Genomic DNA, 15,605 nt, shown 5'->3' with positions numbered 1-15,605 from the left:
TCGAGACCTGTGGTAATTTTGTAACACAACAGACGTGCGGGCTCTACGTTCCCAACAAGCCCTACTTACTGCCAAAATCACGCTGTTCATGTATGGTGGTCATCTTTTGGGCAATGAGGCCAGCCTATCACTTACTTCGGCGAAAGTCACACCTTTATCAATAATTTTTGGGGAGACGCCGCACTGTCTTGCGAACTGCTGTGGGAGGCCAATTGAGGACTCCAGAGCCCAGGAACCAGCAGGGGCCGCGGAGCATACCGGCAGCCCTTCCCACCTCACCTGCCTGGTTACATCTACTCCTTGCGCCTACCGCTTCGCGGGAGACGCTGCGCTGTCTTGCGAACTGCCGTGGGCGGCCAATTGAGGACTCCAGAGCCCAGGGACCAGCGGGGCCATGGAGCATACCGGCAGCCCCTCCCACCTCACCTGCCAGGGCTTATATTAATCTTCAGCTTCCCGCACCGCGGGACGCGCGCGGGCGGTCGCCAGGCTAAGCCCGGGCAAAGGGCGGGCCGTCTGTGGCCACCAGGGGCCGAAGGAGGCCGGGCAGGGCCACCCCTCTTGGTTGGATGGGCAGTGACTGGACTGGACCCTCTTGTTGTGGTAATCACTATATTATTCAGTCAAAGCTTGGCTCTAACGTGACATTTTTATATTAACTATTGAAATTGTGTTTTGGGGCCTTGTTATCTTTTAGCGATCAGTTTATTCTTTTCTTAATTTATTTTGAATTGTTAATTTGAGTCTCTCTAAACTTTCATCTCCAAGAATCCCACGCTGAGTACCATGGGCAAAACTAATCCCCCAATCTCTTGCCCTCTTACAAGGCAAAAAGCAGCCTCAACAACCCCAGTCCCGAGTTTAACAGCCATCTACAAAATGTTACAAAAAACAATAGGGGTGGTTGCGTCGGCTATAGAGAACACTGAAAGACGTCTTTCACTTACACCTGTTATGCCCCCCCCTTTGCCAACCGGGAACGTATCTTTAGCCACTGTTAATTCTCCTGACTAGATGCTAGTGTCTTCTATATTCTAGATATTGGAGGGGATTGTGTGATTGTTAATTTCAGGGATCCCGGAGTGGTCAATCACATCCTTGAGTGGAGAGGTCCTCGTAACCCGGGTTCAATCAATCCTCTCCCCTTGGGGTATTTCTACCGGGCGGGCTTGCACCAACTTATTTCCACCATGGTGAACAGGAAGTAGAATATAATATACCCGTAGCCAATAGTTTTTGTGCCTTGAATGATGTGGATTGACTACTTCACCAACCGGGGCCCATTGAAATGGTCTCCAATGTAGCCGGGTGTCCTGAGGAGGAGGGCGAAAGAGCTGAGGAGGGCCTTCCCCAGTTGGCATTCAGGACCAAGAAAGATGGAATGACAACGACCCAATTAAGTTTAAGCTTAAACACTAGCCTTTTAGGAGATGGAATGGAGCCGGATATCCATATAGGATCTCCCCCTTCTAATGTGCTCGCATCCACTATAGCTAGTCCCGTAAGGGCCGAATCCAGTAGATCTCTAATTGGGTCCTGGAACTTGGCACGGCTAGGTTCTAAGCTATCCAATCCAGAATGGGGTGAGTTGGTGGACAAGTACGATTTGTGCTTGTTCCAAGAGACTTGGCTGTTGACTGCCCCCTTAAGGGTGGGCTTTGCAACATTCTATATACCGGCTGTGCAGGGACCCAGGGAAAGACCTTCGGGGGGATTGTGTATTTGGGTAGCCACACATTTGGGGTGCTCAGTTAAAGTATTAGATTCCCACTCCCCGGATATTCTCTGTATTGTACTTAAATATTTGGATGGTTCGACGGTGGTGGTTATTAACATTTATTTGCGCCCTATTCCCCACCTGTTGGGGTTATCTATGTTAGAGGATCTTGACGAACTTCTTTCTACATTTCCATCACCGATACATAGAATTATCGGGGGTGATTTTAATTGCCACTTTGAACCCTTGGCTGGCATCCCTTCTGTAACTCTAGATGAGGATTCCATTTGGCACATTCAGGAGTGCTCCATGTACCCGGCAAAGCGCTTAATGCCGTTGGCCCTCCAGATCAATAAGCTTCTAGTAACCCATTCCCTCAGAGCCTGTAACGGTAGACTCCCTCCTGATGTCCCAGGGTAGAGCACCTATAACAGAGTGGGGAAAAGCACAACCATTGACTATATCTTGGTCAATGTGGAATTTTGGTCCCAAACGAGGGCCTTCACTGTAATTCATAAGGTAGACAGTGACCACAATCTTTTGTCACTAGAATTAAAATATACACTGGGACACCAACATGAATTGGGGGCACTGGAGACTTGCGCTGACTCGAATCTAATCACAGTGGCGGGTGGCAGACGTATTAGGTGGGCCAAGTTTGCGTTAGCTCCTGATGAAATAGCTGAGCTATATCAACACGCTGCCTGCTCCCTAGCAGAGGCCTTCGAACTCCCGGTCGACAACTACGATCTTTCCTATTTCCAGGAGCTTGAGCATATCCACACTAATCTTTTCTCTACTCTGGACGATTATTTTTACACCACAGTCAACAAGAGGCCACAGGCAAAAAAACAGGCCCAATGGTTTAACAATAACTGCAGGGCGGCTAAACGTGCTCTTGTTAGGGAGGTTAAAACCGGTTCTCTGCTGAGTATTAGAGGGGCTAGACATACTTACAAAAGTATAATTACGGAGTTCAAGTCGGAATGGGAGGCTTTAAGATGGGAAAGCATGAAAGAAGCCCTGGACGGACACAACTACTGGGCCTTCTGGAACCTAGTTAGAACAGGCTCATCAGAGGGGTCGTCCGCTATAATACCCAACCTGAGCGAAGAGGTCTGGATAGCCGACTTTAAGCCTCTCTTTTCCCACATTGACACCGCATCCCCAGCAGACCTTGTTCCACCAATGAAGAGTACATCTGCTCTAGCATTATTGAATGCAAAGGATCCCGATTATCAACCTTGCACTATGCTCGAAATCCAGGCAGCCCTTAGAAGCTTGTCTTCCGGGAAGGCTCCGGGTCTGGATAGGATCCCTGGAGATCTATTTTTGAGTGAACAGAAGGTATGGGTTCCCTACATTTTGCTATACTTTAATGCCATCTTACATGGCATGGAGATCCCCCCAACCTGGCTGGGTGCAGAGATCATCCCCATCCATAAAAAGGCTTCCCCACTCGACCCGGCTAACTACCGCCCTATTAGTCTCATCGATGTCTTGCAGAAACCGTTTGCCCGCCTCTTACTAAGGAGGTTGCAGAGCTGGATGGACGAACATCACATCCTAACCTTCTTCCAAGCGGGCTTTCGTGCTAAGGTCTCTACAATCGACTAACTGTTTACACTCCAGCTGGTCTACTGGAAGACAGTGACCATGGGGGCTTGTAGTCTTTACCTGATCTTTGTGGATCTTCGATCCACATTTGACTTGGTACAGAGGGATAAGCTCGGGGCGATATTGTTAGAGATGGGCGCACCGATATATCTGTCCCAACTGTTCAAACGTCTGCATCAAGGCACTTTTGCAAGGGTGAGGTATGGGAGGAATGGGGAGCTTTCGGCTTCCTTTCCGGTGGAAAAGGGTGTGAGGCAGGGATGCGTGCTGGCCCCTATGCTCTTTTTCTTGTTCCTCAATGGATTGATTGAACATCTAATGGGAGCGAGGGATCTAGATTCTCCTAGTTTAGCAGCCCGCAAGATACCAGCCCTGATGTTCGCTGATGATACCCTTTTTCTATCAAAATCTTCTATGGGTATACAGTGAACACTGGAGGCATTTTGCTCCTTTTGTAGATCTAGAAATCTGGAGATCAACCTTTCCAAAACCAAATATATGGTTTTAACGCAAAATCATCCAACTGCCCCGACCCTCACATGGATGGTTCGGTGTTGGAAAGAGTCTCCACTTTCGACTACTTAGGGATAACACTAAACGACAGGATGGAATGGGGGTCGCATATGGTCAAGGAAAATATGAAGCTGGCCCAATCCTCTTGTGGTATTCTAAAGGTTTATAATGAGTGCTTATTTAAATCCTTGGGACCGCCAGTGGAAATTTACAAAGCTCAGACGAGAGGTGGGGCACTCTATGGAGTAGAGCTATGGGGCCACGTTAGCGCCACCTCCCTGTCCACCACTGAGAATAGTTTCATCAGGCGCCTATTGAGACTTCCCCAGAGCACACCTTTGACCCCTTGATGGTTAGATTTAGGTTTGGCCCCCATACAGGAGGTCACCTCAAATCACCATCTGCTTTACTGGAGGCGGCTCTGGTCTACTCCAGAGCTCCTAAGTTATAGGGAGGACCTATGGGACATTTTGACCATAAGGGGTGTGGGAAAAATCCCCTGGCTAAAACATGTTAAGCAGCTCTGTAATGCACTGGGTAGGGGAGACATGCGGCTCTTTCCCGAGGAAACTTGCGCCCTGACCACTAAGAGGTCGTTGGTCGTTGTACTAAAGCAATATCGAATGGACCTCACATCATCAAATCCATCACTGGGTAGGCTGACCAATAGATTTCTGAAGGTCAAGAATAACTATCAATTTGAGAAATTCCTGGACGCTATCCAGCCCTTACTGGCAAAGAAGTTATATGTCCAATTTAGACATGGAATACTCCCAGTGAGGGCTGTGACATGTACCGAGTTCTTGCCCTGGGTGTGAAAGTAGTAAAGAGACGGATCTGCACATCCTGCTCTTCTGCCCTTTCTACTGTAAGGCCAGAGCTAAATGGCTCGTCCAACTATGTAAGTCCAGGAGTCTCAGGGATTATAGGGAGGTATTTAGAATACTAAAATACGACACCACCCCCCTGATCGTGTTTGCAGCCTCCAGATACCTTTTGTCTATGTGGTGCGCAAGAGGCGTCAAAATCAAAAAATGACAAACTGCTCAAACTGCGCTGGCGTAATACCTGTCAATCAATCAGGAGTTTGTTCAAGCACGACTACTCACCCGTAAGGGTCTCAAGGCGGTAGGGGTGGGGGGGGGGTGCAGGTTCCATTCCATCAAGGAGGGGGTCTGTCGAAGAGCCAGGTTTTGAGGTTTCTTGCTAAGATGGGGAGCAATGTTGTCTGTCTGAGGTGGAGCAGAAGGGCGTTCCATGCTTTGGCCGCGAGGAAGGAGAAGGAGCGGCCTCCCGATCTGGTCTTTCTGGTGCGGGGGACCACGGCGTAGGAGAGCTGGGCTGATCGTAGGGTCCTTTGGGGTGCGTGGAATTTGAGCCGGCTGTTCAGGTATGCTGGTCCGGTGCCGTGGAGGGCCTTGTGTGCGTGGGTGAGCATCTTAAAGGTGATTCTCGCCTCGACGGGGAGCCAGTGGAGTGTGCACAGGTGCTGGGAGATGTGGCAGTGTTTTGGCAGGTTGAGGACCAGTCTTGCGGTGGCGTTCTGGATGATCTGTAGCTTGCGGATGAGGTTTTTGTTTATTCCGGCGTAGAGTGCGATGCCGTAGTCGAGTCTGCTGGTGACCAGGGCATGAGTGACTGTCTTTCAGTGTTCGAGGGGGATCCATTTGAAGGTCTTACGAAAGAGGCGGAGGGTGTGGAAGCAGGAAGATGAGACAGAGTTGATCTGGCGGTCCATTTTGAGCTCGGAGTCCAGGATGATTCCCAGGTTGCGTGCGTGGTCTGTGGGGGTTGGCGGGTTTCCGAGGGCGGTGGGCCACCAGGTGTCGCTCCAGACGTCGGGGTTTAGGCCCATGATGAGTACTTCTGTTTTGTTGGTGTTTAGTTGTAGGCAGCTGTTTTTCATCCATTTGGCGACGGCTTCCATGCGTTCTCGAAAGTTGCGTCTGGCAGTGTTGGGCTCGTTGGATAGGGAGAGGATGAGCTGGGTGTCGTCTGCGTATGACACAATGTTGAGTACGTAGGTTCTGACGATGGGGGCAAGTGGAGCCATGTAGACGTTGAAGAGCGTCGGGCTGAGGGAGGAGCCCTGGGGGACTCCGCAGGTGGTAGGTGTGGGGTCTGAGAGGAAAGGGGGGAGTCTGACCCGTTGAGTCCTGCCGGAGAGGAAGGAGCAGATCCAGTCGAGGGCCTTGTCCTGGATTCCTGCGTCGTAGAGTCTGCGTATTAGGGTGCGGTGGGAGACTGTGTCGAACGCCGCTGATAGGTCTAGGAGGATGAGGGCTACTGTTTCTCCTTTGTCCAGTAGGGTGTGGATGTCGTCTGTTGCGGCGAGGAGGGCGGTTTCCGTACTGTGGTTTTTTCTGAAGCCGGATTGGGAGGAGTCGATGATGTTGTGTTCTTCAATGAATGTGGCGAGTTGGCTGTTGATGGCTTTCTCAATGACTTTCGCTGGGAAAGGGAGCAGGGAGATGGGTCTGTAGTTTTTGAGGTCAGTGGGGTCCGCTGAGGGTTTCTTTAGGAGGGGGTTGACCTCGGCGTGTTTCCAGTCGTTTGGGAACGAGGCGGTCGCCAGGGAGCGGTTGATGGTGTGGCGGTGCATGGGTGCGATGGTGTCGGCGGCTCTGTTGAAGATGTGGTGGGGGCAGGGGTCCGGGGCAGGGGTCCGTGGGGGCCCCTGAGTGGATTGACTTCATTGTCTTCAGTGTGTCTTCGGTGGTGAGGGCTGGCCAGTCATCAATCGCTTGTTTCTGGGTGTCGGGGTGGTTGGTGAGGGTTCAGTGTGTTGGTTGTCTTCGTCGAAGTTGTCGTAGATGCTCTTGATTTTGTGGTGGAAAAAGGTGCTGAGTTTGTCGCAGAGGTCTTGTGAGGGAGGGATGTCGGTAGACTCGCTGGTGGGTTGGGCGAACTCCTTGATGATGCTGAAGAGTTCCTTGCTGTTGTGTGCGTGGGTGGAGATTCTGTCTTCAATCGCTTTTTTCCTCATTTCTCTGATGAGTTGATGGTGGGCGTTGGTCGTGGCTCTGAAGTTGTTGTGGGCTTCTGTGGATTTGGTGTTTCTCCAGGCCTTTTCGAGGCGGCGGCATGTGCGCCTGGACTCTCGAAGTTCGGTGGTAAACCATCTGGCTTTCTTGGCACGGGTATTGTTGTTTTTCTTGAGGGGGGCTATGGTGTTGGTGCTGTCCGAGATCCATCTATGCAGGGTTCGGGCTGCGGTGTTGGGGTCGTCGTTTTCCGCGATGGTTGGGGTGGAGTTGTTGAGTGAGAAGGTGAGCTGGTCGTCGGTGATTTTGGTCCAGTTTCTTTGTGGAAGCAGGTGCTGGTGTCTGTGGATGGTGGGTGTTCTGAAGGTGAAGTGGACGCAACGATGGTCGGTCCATGGGAGTTCGGTGGTGTGGCTGAAGGGGATGGAGTTTCCTGTAGTGAAGAGGGGGTCGAGGGTGTGTCCTGCTGAGTGCGTGGGCTCGGTCACGATCTGGCAGAGTCCAATGTTGTGGAGGTTGTCCAGGAGGCATGTGGTGTTGGGGTCCAGTTGATTGTTGAGGTGGAAGTTGAGGTCTCCCAGCAGGGTGTAGTTGGTGGATGCGATGGCCTGCAGGGAGATAATGTCCGTGATGGAGTTGGCGAAGTGTCCGCGGGGTCCAGGGGGTCGGTAGATGAGGGTTCCTCGGAGGGCGGGGGTGGGGCTGGCCAGTATCTTGAAGTGAAGGTGTTCCATCAGTTCTGTGGACTCGTCAGGGAGTGTGCTCAGGCGGAGGCTGGATTTGTGGACGATGGCGATTCCTCCTCCTGGGTGGGTGGGGCGGTCCTTCCTGGAGATATTGTATCCTTGGGGGATGGCGATGGCTATGTCCGGTTCCGAGGTGGTGTTGGTCCAGGTTTCGGTGAAGAATGCTACGTCTGGGGTGGTGCTGTCGAGGAGGTCCCAGATTTCTGTGGCGTGTTTGTGGAGGGATCGGACCTGTAATCCAGAAAGTATCCCTAAGACCTATTTTTCCATTCTATGTTTTATTTTAATCTGTATAGGATCTTGTCATGTTTTTATTATTGTATTTTAAACCATTTTAGGAATATTGTCCGCTACCTTGAGTACACTGTATTGTTGTATAATGGTATGTTCTTATCCCAAATTTTTGTATACATGTGCTTTTATGGTTTTTAACCAATAATAAAGCTTTTTGACTGACTGACTGTCAATAATTTTAGGCAAATATATGCGATCCGTATCAGTGACAGGTACGCTATTTTCTGTAATTATTCGCCTCTCACGCTATCATTAGTGACTTTTATTCAGTGTCTTCGGTTAGTCACTTTAGAGTGTGTTATTTTATGTAACCCTGTTCCATGCCACTTAATAATACTTCAGGTGTCTATATTCAGAAGTGTTCGAACATACATTTTTTCAAAGTGTGTGCTGGTACTTGTTTATTGTTTGTTATAAATATGCAATACTTGACAACTCCACCCTTCTTCGTTTTATCTCCTGGTGATCCAATAATTATGTGGCTGAGATGGAAGAAGATTTTCATACACTATGCCAGGGTGTGTGGGACTTCCCTGGCAGTGGAGAGGAAAATGTTTTTGCTAATGAACTTCTTCGGCCCAGAGTCGAGCACCTGACAGAACTATCTTCAGAGGATGGCAACAGCCTCAATGAATATGAGGTGTCTAAAGAACACTGCATTATTTCCCAAAAAAACAGCATTATTTTAAAACGATATCATTTTGGATGGAGGATGCAACATGTGGGGGAGTCAGTTGAGTCTTATATAACGGCATTGTGAACATTAGCTTCCACCTGCAATTAAGCAGACCCCCCAGGATATAGCGGCATTGATTAGCAAATTTAGCGGCTCAGCAATGGAAATTCAGCGGCACAAAAATGGAAATTTAGCTGCAATTTTGCGGCATTATATTTGGCTGTTTTTCCTACAACAAACAGATATCTTAGTGGGCACTTTTGTAAAAATTGCATTTTTACAAAAGTGCTGATTTCGAATCCTGGAGGGCCTGACTAGTGGAGAAGTTACTGACGTCATGCCAGGTGAGCGTTGTGGGGGAGGGAGAAGCGATGCCTCCACTTCGAGGCTCTTGTGCACAGCAGCGATGCCTGCCCTTCGAGGCTCTTGTGCACAGCAGTGATGCCTGCCCTTGGAGGCGCTTGTGCACAGCAGTGATGCCTGCCCTTCGAGGCTCTTGTGCACAGCAGCGATGCCTGCCCTTCGAGGCTCTAGTGCACAGCAGCGATGCCTCCCCTTCTAGGCGCTTGTGCACAGCAGCGATGCCTCCCTTTCCCGGCCGCCTGGCACGGCGCTGGCCGAGGCCTTGGCGCCTCCGCTTCGCTGGCACGGCATGGCTGGGTTTGGGCACGCAGAGCTGTACACATGACTCATGCTCTGAAGTCTGTTATGTTCACACTAATGGACAGATGGCCATTATTCACCCCCAGCCGGAGCCTTATCTCGGGGCGGGGGACAAAGAGGGGCATTGAGTGCCCGGTTGGCACGCACTGACCCGTGGGCAGCTGCAGGAGAGGACACACGGAGTGTGAAGTCGGGAAGCCACCCTTCCTGCCTCTGCCCACCTCTGCCCGGGCAGCTCCTGGTGGAGGAGAGCTGGTGCCCGAGGGCACGGCCCGTTTGCTTCGATTCCCCCAGCGAGGGCATGCTCAGCCATCGGTCACAGCGTCAGGTGCTTCTAAACTCGCATTTCACCATTCCAGAGTGGATGAAAGGAGTACGACTGAGCAGGAAAGCGTCCTCAGTATCTTTGCCTACTCCTGATGCAGGTACATGGGTGACACAGAGGATGGGGGTGGGCGGAGATGTCTGCTAACCCTTGAACTTCAGTCACAGTCCTAGCGCTGCTGACACAATGTGTGATCTGAGCCGTGTGATGTTCTGGCTCAGTAAATACACTGGTCGTTCACTCTCCAGGGCGCGAGATGAAAGGATGTGTCTTTACCCATCCACCCACCACCCCGGGTCACCTTGGCATGCCTTTGCTTAACTCGTGCGATGCGCGCGGCCCGATGCGTCTCCGAGCAGCATCTCGGAGGGAAGGGGTACTTACCAGGCAATGCTTGTCTCAGGAATCCACTCCCAGAGGTGGGGGTCACGGAAGTGCCTTTGACCCTGTGACTGGGGTGACCCACCTTGTGCTTCACCCTCCTACATCAAATTTTCCAGACGAAATTTAGAACAAACAGGTCGGGCAGTGCAATCTCGGACTTTCCTGATGAAAGTCTATATCCAGTCAGGAAACACACTTCCAATAGCCAGTCATCATGACCCGGTGCACATTGATTCCCCCATGCCAGGAGGAAGCAGGTATTGGACGGCTGGATGGGGGCACGTAGTGACGTGTGCGCCCACAGCCAATGAAAGAGCATTGTTTGTTTTGCAGACTTTTTTTGTAAATATCGCTGAAATTATTGCAAATATCGCGGAAATTATTGCAAATATCGCGGCCGTCGCGGTAATCAGCCGATTTCGCGATTTTATCGTGAATCGCGAAATCGGGAAAAGCTGGAGGGTCTGATTAAGGTACAGCAACCGATGAAAGGTTGCTTGACCAGTTCATGCTGGGCTGTATGCTCGACCAGGCAAGGGAGACTTTCTAGTTGAAAGACAGACATAACCTCACTGAGGTGTTGACAACAGCTAAAACCTGTGAGCATCCCTGGCATGTTTTAAAGTCATAAGCAATCACAAGTCAGATGAAAGAAAAGAATCAGTGCAGGTAGTGAAATTGAAGGGTTTCTCTGCTGCTCCAGGGATGCATGAAGGGAAGGTGGTGAAGAAACCTGGGATCAAATGCTTCAGATGTGGCAATATTGGACATGTAGCAAATTTCAAGGAATGTCCAGGATGGAAAGTCTTATGTAAAACGTGTGGGAAAAAGGTCACTTTACTTTTAATTGCAAGTCAGGTAGATGTATGAAGATAGTGAGAGAACTGATTTGTGACTCGGATTCAGAGTGTGAGGAAATTATTCTGCAAATAGAAGATGGGGAATGTGATGGACCGATTGAGACAGTTCGAGTAATCAGTTCTTCTGTAAAGGTGCTTTTTGATTCTGGGACAAGAATAACACTGGTTCCCAGAAAATTCTATGGGGAGTGTCTGAAAAATTCAGTTGCTCTGATGAAGTCCAAAGCATACAGTGGCAGTCCATCAAACTTATGAGTTACTTTTGGGTAACATTGGAGTTTTGCAAAAGTTTAATCTCCAGTAAAATAAATATATGTGTCATAAAAGGGTGATTTTGTAATTAGCTGGGCTCAACAGAGAGATTTGGTTGTATTGTTAGATCCAAATGAAATTCCAACTGTGAAACTGAGGGGTGGCTGGTCATAGTGTTGGAAGTAGAAAGTACACACAAATCTATTGACTATGACTCACGTTTCCCAGAGGTATTCTGAAAAGAATTAGGTCATCTCAAGAACTATGTGCATCATATAAAACTAAAACAGGGGGTAATTAACAAGGCAGGGAAAACAAGAAGTGTACCTCTAAGGATCAAGGAGGCCATGAAGAAACTGGACAAATTGCAGAAGAGCGGTGTGATTCAAGAGGTAGAGGCGAAAGAATGGATGTCTCCTGTGGTCATGCTTAGAAAAGCTAATGGAGAAGGAGGCTTTGAGTGGATATGAGAGAGTTGAATAAAGCAGTGGTGGCAGATCGCTATCCCTTGCCCAACATCACAAAGATATTGTGTTTTTGTTGGGGTGCCACATTTTTCAACTCATTGGACCTCACATCAGCATTTCATCAAATCTCCTTGCATCTCCAATCACAGGAATTGACATTGGTTATTATGTCCTCCGGCACCTACAAATATATGCAGATGCCTTTTGGCTTGATTTATGCATCTGTGGTCTTTCAAAGGGCCATGGATAGTGTCCTGGAAGGTGATAATGGGGTAAATGTCTATCAGGACAATGCATTGGTGTTTGGTAGAACCCAGAAGGAGCATGAGGCCAGGGTATGTGAGGTGCTGGAGAAACTGAGTGGCAGTGGCTTGACTCTGAAACTTGAGAAGTGAAGATTCAGGGTGACAGAGATAGAATACCTTGGACATCTAATAACTACTGATTGTATTCGCCCCAAGCGAAGCCTGGTTAGTGCAATAAAAGAGATGCCGAGTCCCACTTCTAAAGAAGAGCTAGTCAAATTTTTCTAGGGTTTTGTTGAAGGATGCAGTGGCATGGGAAAGTTGCTGAGAAGGGGAGTCAGGTTTACTTCGGAGTAAGAGTATGAGAAGTATTTGAGAAGGTGAAAGAAAACCTGTCTATGGCGTCTTACTTATGTAGCTTTGACCCTGGTACAAAAACTATCTTAAGAACAGATGCCATCAGGAAGGGGTCAGGAGCACAATTAGAACAAGAGTTTTCGGGCAAAGTGAATACTATTTTGTTTTTGTCTAGCGCGTCTGTGGATCTGAGAAAACTTATTATGTCATTGAAAAGGAGGCTCTGGCAGCATACCTATCGATGACTAAGCTAAAAAAGTTCTTCTGGGGCAGCTATTTCGAAGTGAGAACGGTCTACAAACCCTTCAAAGAGTTTTTTTGCAAAAAAGGGATCAATGCTATTTCCAACAGGATAAGAAGATGGGTGGTAGCACTTCAGGAGTTTGATTTTGTGGTGGAGTACGTGCCTGGTGTCCTGAACACTACTCCTGATTGTTGTTCCATTTTGTGTGTGCGTGGTCCTGGTGAAGAGGAAGACATAAATCTTGATCATGAATTTGGTGATGAAGATGATACCCAATCATGACATGCCTGCGGAGGAGGGAGGGGAGGGAGATTAACAAATTGTTTTGTTGGTTTTAGATTCTTTGTTCTTTGGTTCAATTGTAACAGAATTCGCTTGTTACCACTGAAATTCATTGGTGCAAGGAGAGATTATTGAGGGACCGGGGATAGCAGTGAAATCAAGAGCTACACAAGAAATGAGAATCAATTATTAGATTTGGTAACCATAGTACCAACTGAATATGAGAATTTTCAATGGTTAATGTAACAGTGGATCAGAGATCCTCCCTCAGCCCGACGCTGTTCAACATTTACATGGCCCCGCTCGCACACGTAGCCCGACAGCATGACCTCAACATAATCTCCTACGCTGACAACACTCAGCTGATCCTCTCCCTCACCAAGGACCCCATCACCGCCAAAGCCAACCTCCACGAAGTAATAAAGGCCGTCGCCGACTGGATGAAGACCAGCCGTATGAAGCTGAACTCGTACAAGATGGAGGTCCTCATTCTCTGCTCCAACCCTTCAGCCTGGTACGACTCCTGGTGGCCTACCGCACTGGGGGCAGCCCCGACACCCACCGACCATGCACGTAAACTGGGAATCATCCTCGACTCAGCACTCTCAATGACCAAGCAGGTCAACACTGTCTCCTCCTCCTGCTTCAACACCCTCCGCATGCTCCGCAAGATCAACAGATGGATCCCGACAGATACAAGAAAGACAGTCACTCAGGCCCTCGTCAGCAGCAGACTCGACTACGGAAACGCCCTCTACGCGGGAGCCCTGACCAAGCTCAAACGACTACAACGCATCCAAAACGCCCCAGCACGACTGATCCTCGATGTACCACGCCACGGTCACATCACCCCCCACCTGAGAAACCTGCACTGGCTCCCCGTCAACAAGAGGATATCCTTCAAGCTCCTTACCCACGCACACATGGCACTCCACAAGACTGGCCCAGCCTACCTTAACAGATGGCTCTCCTTCTACATCCCCAACCGCCAGCTATGCTCCGCCGACCTCTCACTCGCCACCGTCCCACGCATCCAAAGAACAACCACCGGTGGGAGATCCTTCTCCCACCTCGCCACCAAGACATGGAACACCTTCCCACTGAGCCTACGACAGACCCAAGACCTGCTGACATTCAGGAGGATACTCAAACCATGGCTGTTCGATCAGTAGCTCCCCTCCCCCCCAGCTCCTTGAGACCCTCGCGGGTATGTAGTGCGCTTTACAAATGATTGATTGATTGACAGTGGCAGTAATAATAAGTAAATGTAAGACGGAATATCTAAATGGTCAATAAAAATGGGTTTTAAAAAAATTATGAATTTGGTGATGAAAAAAGTGATGGCCTGTGTGTGATATCAGGAGGAATCATTCAGTATGACAAATGGAGAAGATGAATCATACGCAGTTGCGGGAGGTACTTCGCAAGTTGAGGGAAGGTGGTACAATGGGGTTAAAGTGTGTGAAGGGATGAAAGGTTTTTCACGGGTGTGGGATAAACTTCAATTCGAAAAGGGTCTAATAATGATGGTTGGAAGGTTAATTTCACTAGAAAAAGTAAGGACGAGGCTTATTGAAAATGCCCATGAGAGTCAACCAAGAATATCCAAAACAAAGGAAAGGATGAGAATGAATTAGTGGTGGCCAGGCATGGATCTGTTGATTGAGAGGGTGGTATGTGAATGTATGGAATGTAATAGAAGTGACAAGATTTTACAATGCAGAACGCAACCACTTGTGATCAGAGAGGCCATACCTAGACCATGGATAGGGGTTGCCCTGGATATAGTAGGACCAATCAGAGTCTCTGGCGGTGATAATTTCATCATCACTTGTATGGACATGTTTTCTTGGTAGCCTGAACTCAAAGTGGTCAACACTGAAAGAAATTGTGATGTGATTTGTTTTAGAAGACATTTTTGGAAGTGAAGTATTTCCTGTGTCTTTGTTGACCGACAATGGGGTACAAGGGCATTAAACACAGAACCGAGGGGCATATTATCAAGCCTGTGCGATAAAATTCCAGTCTTCACATCTAACATGGGCTTCGATTGGAATTCCATAGAGCATATTATCAAGCCCATTATCGCCGCTTTATCTGCCATTTTCGGCCGATAAAGCTGCGATAATTTTATCGCACAGGCTTGATAATATGCCCCCATATCTTTATATAATCCTGCCACAAATGATATGATAGAGTGTTTTAACAAGGTGGTTAAGGAGTGTTTCTGCATGTTGTAGCGAATTGTATGAATTGGCTAGATGAACTTAGAATGAAAGTGTGTTTGTAAAGGTTGACTCCCTATACCTCAACTGGAGTTACATCTTTCTTACTATTTAAGAAGAGGTGTTTTAATGATGTGGTAGGTCCAGCATGGATAAAGAAAGTGAGACGGTCTGGTACCAAACTGATCTCTAAAAGTGAGGGGTTGTGTTAAGAGTTAAAGGTGAACAAGGAAAAAGAGAATGTGAGAAAGAAAAAATAATTTTTTTATAAAAGAATGTCTGTAAAGAACACTAAATTCTAAATATTGGAGATTGGCCCAAGATAAAGAAACCATGGATAGGAGGTCTGATGGCCACATTTTCTCCAACCAGTGAGGATTACTAAGTGTTTCAGAAATGCAATTAAAACTGATCACCGAATTTGGTCAGAGCTACTTTGTGGAAGAGTGTAGTTTTGTGTGGTTCTACTGCCAACTCTAGACATGTGAGTGGTCCTCCTTCTTACACTGAACATGTTCTCGGTGGTCCTGCTTCTAAGGACAAGTTAGTGTCTTGCTTCTTGGATTCCAGCATTGCTGGTAGTATGTGAACTAGCGTAAGGAAACGTTTGCTCATGAGTAGGAGACATTCACGCCTTCAAGATTTTGTGTAACTTTGTACATTGTTGCAATGTATATTTTTCCAAACATCAAGCAGCTCTATTTAGCAATGGAATGCATTATCTTTTGGTATTTAGGAAAATTTGTATAGGACT

This window comes from Lissotriton helveticus, chromosome 3_1 (assembly GCF_964261635.1).
Source record: "Lissotriton helveticus chromosome 3_1, aLisHel1.1, whole genome shotgun sequence".
NCBI lineage: Eukaryota > Metazoa > Chordata > Amphibia > Caudata > Salamandridae > Lissotriton > Lissotriton helveticus.
The sequence above is the reverse complement of the archived record's forward strand: the minus strand, read 5'-3'. Positions refer to the sequence as shown.